General features: G+C 69.0%; 1 non-coding gene across 1 annotated transcript; it reads left to right on the plus strand.

Annotated features, from left to right (window-relative positions):
* The first annotated feature begins 3932 nt into the window (after window positions 1-3932).
* Window positions 3933-4023, plus strand: TRNAI-UAU (transfer RNA isoleucine (anticodon UAU)). Its single transcript is given in 2 exon segments — window positions 3933-3970; window positions 3988-4023. It is a non-coding gene; the product is annotated as a tRNA-Ile (tRNA).
* The last annotated feature ends 2775 nt before the right edge of the window (window positions 4024-6798 follow it).

A 6798-nucleotide genomic window follows, 5' to 3' on the forward strand; every position in this document is an offset into this window, starting at 1 on the left:
CCGCCCCCGCACCCCCCCCAGTGTCGCCTGCCCCGCACAGCCCCCACGCACGGCGCTCCCCGCACAGCGCGGGGGGGGCAGGGGCAGGACCTGTCCCCCGCGCTCGTCCCCGCTGTCCTCAGTCGCGGGGGTCGCGGCACCGGCAGCATCTCCCCCCCCCACCATGTGCGGGGAGCAGGACGGAGCCGAACCCCGGGATAGCCCATAGCCCCCCCCCCGCGCCCCCCTCACCGAGCTGCCGGGGCTGGGGGACCCCCGGGGGTCGGGGAGCGGGGGGGGATTATCCGGAGGCGGCAGCAGCCAGCGGGGGTCGGATGGTGGTCGCGCCCACCCAGCGGGGTCAATATTTGCTCCCTAAGCCGCTCTGCAAACGCGCGGGGGGGGGGAGCGGGGGGGGCGGCAAGGGGGGGGGCCCGATCCCTGCACCCTGGCCCACAGCCTGCCCTGGGCACTGGTACCCCCTGAGCCACGGGGGGCAAGGGGGGGGGTTGGGGTCACCCCAGAGCATCGCCCTCTGTGGTCATCCTGCCAACGGTCCCCTCGCCTCGCTGCCCCTGCGTCCCCCCACCTCCCTTCAGCCGTATGGGGAAACTGAGGCACGCAGGTCGAGGGAGCAGAGTCCCAAAGCGGGGACCCCCGAGGGAGGGGGACATCCCCCACACATCCCCAGAGCCCGAAGGAGGGGAGACCCCGGTGCACCCCGCTCCCAGCGAGCCCACCGGCTCCCGTCCTTCTCCCACAGCCCTTGGGGACAAAACCCACCCGGGGACAAAACCCACCCGGAGCGCTGCCGCAGCCCCGGTGCCCCAGTCTGGCAACTGGGAACCATAGAGTGGTTTGGGTTGGAAGGGACCTTGAAGACCATCTGGTTCCAACCCCCCTGCCATGGGCAGGGACATCTTCCACCAGCCCAGGGTGCTCAGAGCTCCGTCCAACTTGGCCTTGAACCCTGCCAGGGAGGGGGTGGCCACAGCTTCCCTGGGCAGCCAGGGCCAGGGCCTCACCACCCTCACGGAGAAGAATTTCTTCCTCATATCTCGTCTAAATCTGCCCTCTTGTCGTTTAGAGCCGTCCCCCCTTGTCCTGTCACTGCACCCCCTTGTGAAAAACCCCTCTCCACCCTTCCTGTCAGCCCCTCCAGATACTTCCAGTATCTGCTCTGAGGTCGCTCTGGAGCCTTCTCCAGGCTGAACAGCCCCAGCTCCCTCAGCCTGTCCTCGTAGGAGAGGTGCTCCAGCCCTCGGATCATCTCCGTGGCCCCGCTCCAACACCTCCATGTGCTTCCTAAACTGGGGGCTCCGGAGCTGGACGCAGGACTCCTAGGGGGGGTCTCATGAGAGCGGAGCAAAGGGGCAGAATCCCACCCCTCGCCCTGTGCCCACGCTTCCCTTGACACAGCCCAGGGCATGGGTGGCTTTCTGGGCTCTTCCCACAGAATCACAGAATCCCAGCATGGTGGGGGTTGGCAGGGACCTCTGTGGGTCACCCAGCCCAACCCCCTGCCCAAGCAGGGTCACCCAGAGCAGGGGGCACAGCACCGCGGCCAGGGGGGCTGGAATATCTCCAGAGAAGGAGACTCCCCAGCCTCCCTGGGCAGCCTGGGCCAGGGCTCCATCACCCTCAGAGGGAAGAAGTTCTTCCTCGGGTTCAGATGGAGCTTCCTCTGCTTCAGTTTGTGCCTGTTGCCCCTTGTCCTGTCGCTGGGCACCACTGGAAAGAGTCTGGCCCCATCCTCCTGACCCCCACCCTGCAGATATTTAGAGGCATTTCTAAGGTCCCCTCTCAGCCTTCTCTTCTCCAGGCTGAACAAGCCCAGCTCCCTCAGCCTCTCCTCGTAGCAGAGATGCTCCAGTCCCCTCCTCATCCTCGTAGCCCTGCGCTGGACTCTCTCCAGTAGCTCCTCATCTTTCTTGGAGTGGGGAGCCCAGCACTGGACACAGCACTGCAGATGGGGCCTCACCAGGGCAGAGTAGAGGGGCAGGAGAACCTCCCTCGACCTGCGGTCTTGGGGAGCACGGGGTGGCCCTGGCTTGGCCCCCCCCCCGCCGGGTCTGGGGGCACGGCAGTGGCATTGTCCAGGGGATCTGCTCAGGGGAGGCCATTCACGGGTTTGCCCAGCGCCGGTGCCAGCTCAGATAAGGGCCAGGACGCGCAAACACCTCGTTTGCAAAAGCCATCAGCGAAGGCGCAAAGCCCGTCACCCCCCCGGGGGGCTGTGTGCGCACGGGGGGTGCCAGCTGGGCACGGCCGGGGAGGGGGGGACATGGACAAAACACAGGTCAGATGCCAAGCATGTGCCCACCGCTGCCCTTCCCGGGGGTCACAGCGTTTGTCCCCTGCTCTCTCCTTCCGCCTTCCCCTTATCCCTGCATCCCACCACGTCCTATCGCGCCCCACCATGTCCCACCACGTCCCACCGCCCCAAAGCGGGGGACGAACCCCAGAACCGAAGCCCGCCATCACACAGAGCCACTCGGCGCTCGGCCGGGTGCTGGCACCTACCGTCACCCCCAGCCGTGGGGGGACCCGAGGGGCCAGCGGGGACCCAGGGCTGCACCCCAAGCCCTGCGGGGCCGGCGCTGGAGCCGAGCAGACGCCGGAGCCAGACTGCTCCGAGGGGAGCGTTTGCTTTGGGGCTGTTGCGCCCAGCGAGGGGAAGGCTGGCAATTATGTTAATCCCTTAACCCCTGATGGCCTCCTCCTTCCCCATCAGGTGGGCAAACAGTTTTAGCAGCAGGGGCCAAGATAGGCAGTGGGCTACATAAACCCCGCGGCCCAGGCCCCGGCAGCCATCGCCGCCAGCCAGCAGCATGCCGCCGGCCGCCGCCATCCTCTGCCTCATCGCCTCGCTGCTGCCCGCCACCGCCGGCTACCTCTGGGCCTGGATGTATGCCCTGCCCCAGCACCCGCCCAGCCACGCCGCCCCCGGGGACAACCCGGAGGGGGTGAGTGGGGGGTGCCCCCCCCGGGGGGGGGGTCCGGGGGGAGAGGGGTGCAGAATTTGATTTGCAGCCAGGGCTGCAGCAAGGGTTGGTGCAGGGGTGGGAGCTGGGTCTGCAGCAAGGGTGGGTGCAGGAATGGATGAAGGGGTGGGATCAGGGTCTGCAGCAGAGGTGGGAGCAGGGATGGGATTGGGGTCTGCAGCCAGGATGGGTGCAGGAATGGATGAAGGGGTGGGATCAGGGTCTGCAGCCAAGGTGGGATCAGGGGTGGGTGCAGAATTTGCAGCCAGGGTTGCAGCAAGGGTGGGTGCAGGGGTGGGATCAGGGTCTGCAGCCAAGGTGGGAACAGGGGTCTGCAGCAGGGCGGGAGCAGGGGTGGGAGCTGGGTTTGTGGCTGGGGTGGGCGCAGGGGTAGGATCAGGGTCTGCAGCACGGTGGGAGCAGGGGTGGGTGCAGAATTTGCAGCCAGGGTTGCAGCAAGGGTGCGTGCAGGGATGGATGAAGGGGTGGGATTGGGGTCTGCAGCAGGGTGGGAGCTGGGTCTGCAGCCCAGGTGGGCACAGGGCTGGGAGCTGTGTTTGTGGCTGGGGTGGGACTGGGGTCTGCAGCCAAGGTGGGAGCAGGGGTGGGAGCTGGGTCTGCAGCAGGGTGGGTGCAGGAATGGATGAAGGGGGGTGGTTGCTGAATTTGCAGGGTTGCAACGAGAGTGGGTGTAGGGGTGGATGAACAGGTGGGATCGGGGTCTGCAGCAGGGTGGGAGCAGGGGTGGGAGCTGTGTTTGTGGCTGGGGTGGGTGCAGGGGTGGGATTGGGGTCTGCAGCCAAGGTGGGAGCTGGGTCTGCAGCCAAGGTGGGAGCAGAATTTGCAGCCAGGGTTGCAGCAAGGGTGGGAGCAGGGGTGGGCGCCGGGGTGGGACCGGGGTCTGCAGCGGGGTGGGTGCCGGGGCGGCGGGGTCGGGAGGGAGCGCGCGCGGAGCGGGCGGCGCCGGGCGCTCCAGTGGCGCCATCGGTCAGCGCGCGGTACTTATAGGGCAGTCCGCGGAGCAATGCCGAGGTTGTGAGTTCGAGCCTCACCTGGAGCAGCGCTTTTACCGGCTCCAGCCGCCGCCCCCGCCGGGATTTCTTTTCCCGAGATGAAAAAAAAAACCCTGGAGCCGGGGGGGGGAATTTCCCGCGGGGATGGGTCGCCGAGGGCAGCTGAGCGGCCCCCGGCCTTCGCCCCCCCCAAAACGCACCCACGCACCCAGGCACAGCCCCGCATCGCTTTCCACCCCAGACAGATTTTGCCCCCTGCTGCGGTTTCTGGCCTGTCCCGGGGTCAAGGGTTGGGGTCGGGGCTGGGGTCTGGTCCCCTGAGGTGCTGCGTCCCCCCCCTACAGGTGGTAGAGTGTGGCCCGGCCACCCCCTGTGCCCACGGGCACTTCTGCGACGAGCACTTCGGGCTGTGCCTGCCCGCACGCCCCGCCGGACAGTACTGCCGCCGCGACACCCACTGTGCCCGCGGCCTGCTCTGCCTCTTCGGGAAGTGCCAGCAGCCCGTGCCCGACGGGCAGGAGGGTGAGCAGGGGGCTGCAATGGCATTGGGGAGGGGGGGACACGAGGGACAGACACCCCACCCAGCCCCAACCCTGGGAGCCTGGGGACGCGACGCCCAATGCGACGCCCAACACGACGCCCAACACAATGCCCAACGCGATACCCAAACTCCGGCATCAGCCCCCGATGGTGCAAAGCCAATGGGTGCTGGGGGCACCCACCCCCATAGCTCCCAGCAGCTCTGTCCCCAGCCTGGGGATGGGGGCAGGGGGTCCCCGCTCCCCTAACCCCGCTTTCCGCCCCGCCAGGAGCCCGGTGCCAGCGGGACGAGGACTGCGGCGTGGGTGGCTGCTGCGCGCGTCGGCACGGCGAGTTGGTCTGCCAACGGCGGCTGGCGCTGGCGCAGAGCTGCCACGTCCCCCCCGGGGGTCTCGCCTTCAGCATCAACCAGGTCTGCCCCTGCCAGGTTGGGCTGGTCTGCCGGCCCCCCACGCCTGGGCCAGAGTGAGTATGGGCCTGCCGGGGGACCCCGAGGTGGGGGGACAGCGAGGGACACTGGGGGACAGCAGGGGACACTGGGGTCCCACCCCGGCTTGGGGAATGCGGGAATGGGACCGAGGTCCCACCGACGTCCCCGTGCCCTCTCCACAGGAAGGCGTTGGAGCACCAGCCGGAGAGGAGCGCGTGGCGGTGTCGGCAGCCCTGAGCCGGCACCGCGGGATTTCTCCCCCATGAACGGCGCGTCCAGAGCCGGCTGCGCGGCGATAAACCGGGCCGAGGGCCACGGCGAGCCCCGCTGCGTCGGCCGGCGACCATCGCCCCGGCAGCGGGGCGGCGGGAGGCCCGGCGAGGCCGGCTTCGCACCTTGGCCGCCACCCAGGAGCCGGGCAGGCCCCGGTTCCGTCCCTGGGGAGAGGCGCGGGGTCACTGCAGAGCCGAGCTGTGCCCGCTCTCAGCGTGGCCCTGCCCCGCTGACCCCCCCACAGCCCCCCTCAGGCACGGCCGTGGGGCCAGGTCTCACCGAAATGTTTATTACAAAGAACCAAGCGAGCGGGGCGAGTCCCCCCCACGCACCAACGAGAATAAATAAATAAAATACACTTTGTCGGGTCTTTAAACGTTTGTGGAGTGACATAAATACGGGGCGTCTCTCTGCCCGCGGGAGGGGGTCCCACCGCCCGGACCCTGGCCTCAGCGGGGGTGAGCACCGGGGCAGGGGGGTCTCAAAGCACTTGGCAGGCAGTGACACCGAGTCGTGTCCCCTCCCCCCCCAAAAAAAGAGGGGAAACTGAGGCACGCAACGGGCGGAGGCGGCTTGGCAGCGGCTGGGTGCCCCCGAGCCCCTCAGCCTGGGCTGGCAAGGCTGGTGGTCTGAGTAAGGCAGAGACACCCCCTCCCCCAGGGACCTCCAGTATTGCCCCGGGGGGGGGCAAGGGGCTGCCCCATAAGTGGGGCGAGCCTGGCCCCATGGTGAGGGCTGGATGGGGGAGTGCCCCAGCCCACCCTGGTGGGGTTGGGGGGGGGCGAGGGACCCCCCCCGGGGTGGGCGCAGGAGAAGGCAGTGCCCCAGGGTGCCGGGGGGGGGACATGGACAGACAGGCTCACGGACAGACAGAAGGACACAGCTGGAGGGGGCACGGCGGGGGGGCTTGGCACGGAGGGAGAGGGTGCGCAGGGGCCTGGCGCTGCCCCAGGGAAAGGGGGGGCAGCGGGGGCCCCCCCAGGGCAGCGGGACTCTCGGGGTGCTGCCGGGGCTGCGGCAGGCCAGGGCTGGGCAGCTGTTAGCACGTGTTAGACCCCACCAAACTGGCTCAGATTTGCCCCCCCAATTCAGACAGAGCGCCCCCAAGGCAAACACATGCAAACTGCCCCCCCCGGCAGGCAGCACCCCGGGGGGTCACGGCCTGGGGCAGCGGGGACCCCTCCACCGCTGCAGCACCACAAAGCCCTGCACACACCGCACACGCATGCACACACACACACACACCCCCCCCCTGCTGCCACCCCCAGCTTGGGGGTCCCCCCTGCAGCTGGGGGGCCAAACAGCACCATGGAGAAGCTGGGGGGGCAGCCGGGGGGGGCAGGCAGTCAGCGGGTAAGGGCTGGGTGGGGGGCCAGGGGGACGCCGGCCACGGGCAGAGCCCCCGGGGTCCCCCCCTTTGGTCACTTGCTCTCCCCGCGGGGCGGGGAGGGCCCCAGGCACCGTCAGATGCTGGGGGGCTGCGATGGGGGGGGGGGGGAGACCCCCCCCCCACTGAAGAGTGGGGCAGGGGCAGCCCACAGGGCAAAGCAGGGGCTCCCCATGGAGCTGGCCGGGCTCT

This window comes from Opisthocomus hoazin, chromosome 26, assembly GCF_030867145.1.
Source record: "Opisthocomus hoazin isolate bOpiHoa1 chromosome 26, bOpiHoa1.hap1, whole genome shotgun sequence".
In the NCBI taxonomy this organism is placed as follows: Eukaryota; Metazoa; Chordata; class Aves; order Opisthocomiformes; family Opisthocomidae; genus Opisthocomus; species Opisthocomus hoazin.